Raw genomic sequence first — 1593 nt, 5'->3', positions numbered from 1 at the left:
TAAACTGAGATGCAGCGCTACAGAGAGGAAGACTCCTGTGTCGGCTCGGCTGTGGCGCACTTTCTCCTGGCACCTGAAAGCAGGCTGTCCTCCAGTAAGCACAGACACAAGTGAACGGACTATGTCTCTCTTGGTCCTCCTGCACCATTTCCCACAATTCACAGCTCCATTCCTACTTTCTCTTCCTCCTTGGCTCCTAGGTCCCTTTAACTCATCCATCCTGGCCCTCTCAGTCTTACAACTCACCCTGATTTGCACCCCATTATGTTCATGCTCAACCTCAACTGGTTCTATTTGTCTTGTTATTTCTCACTTTAAACAAAACCTTAGAAGTGCTGGTCTGTACAAGGCCAATTAGAAAATTATGCCCTTCTGGATGATGAACATGCTAGTTAAAAGCACTTTTCTGATAGGCTGATGTACTCCTGAATCAGGACTCAGAGCTCAACCTTGCTTGCTCAAAGTGAGGATAGGCCTACTCCCAACGCACACACTGGGAAACGGAGCCTGGAGAGCCCTCAGAGCCACCAGAGGGGAAACTGCCGCCATCAGTTATGCCCGTTAGGGCTACTCTAATGCTGTCACTCGGATCCTCAACAAACTGGGAGGAGTTCAGACTGACAGTGGCCTGCCCAACAAGAAGGTCTGCATTGACTCTGAGTACAGTGTGGACACTTTGCAGGAGACCTGGGGAAAAAAACCAGGAAAAAAATGTGTCCTTCATCATTTCCAAGTAATGGCCCTGGATTCAGGCCTGTAGGATGGACCAGAGGGCAGGATAGCTGATCTTTCTTGGCTTCCAGGCAGACCTGCTCAGTGATGGGAATTCCTGTGGAGACTCACTCACTCTGCTTCTCCCTAATTGCCCTGAAATAAAGTCAAGCTGCTTTTACTGGAAGGAGGGAGGTGAAGAGAGGATAACTTGAAATGCTTGCTGCAGAAGATCAAGGACTATTGCCTTCAGTCTAGATAAGGGGGGGAAGAGCTAAATTACAGTCCTCGCTTGGCCTTGTGCAGAGGCCAACTTGTGCCCCTATACATGATCATCCAATTAAACCAAATCATTTCATTGTGATGAATGGGACTGCCTCTTTCCAACACCTGCCTCACCTTACAGGTATGGGGACAAGGCAAGATCCCTGTTGTTGCTGCTGTCAAGTTGATTTCAATTCATGGCAGCCCCGTATGTTACAGAGTACAAGTACTCCACAGGTGTTGGCTGTCATCTTAACAGAAGCAGACCTCCAGGTCTTTTCTTCTGCGGTTCTGCTCAGTAAGCAAATCCCCTTCCTGAGGTAGTCCTCAGGTCAGAGAACAATGATCTGATAACCTAGGTTTTCCTAAGTTGTAACCCTTTCTTGTGTTTCCTTTATTTTCCAGTCTGTCCCCAGTAATGGTTTAAGACACCACAAAGAATCTCAGCACCTCAAAGCCGGAAGTTCTACACCACTAACTTAATGGGTGAGGGAACTGAAGCCAAAGGTCAAGAGTGCAACAGTGGTAGAGTAAGCAGTGGAACTCTCAACATTCCACTTCTGCTCTTGAGTTCTTTCAATTTCTCCCTTCATTAAATGTCTGAAGAATCAAAACAAT

Source organism: Elephantulus edwardii, unplaced genomic scaffold (genome assembly GCF_000299155.1).
Source record: "Elephantulus edwardii isolate Elephantulus edwardi_28Jun2011 unplaced genomic scaffold, EleEdw1.0 scaffold00115, whole genome shotgun sequence".
NCBI lineage: Eukaryota > Metazoa > Chordata > Mammalia > Macroscelidea > Macroscelididae > Elephantulus > Elephantulus edwardii.
The sequence above is the reverse complement of the archived record's forward strand: the minus strand, read 5'-3'. Positions refer to the sequence as shown.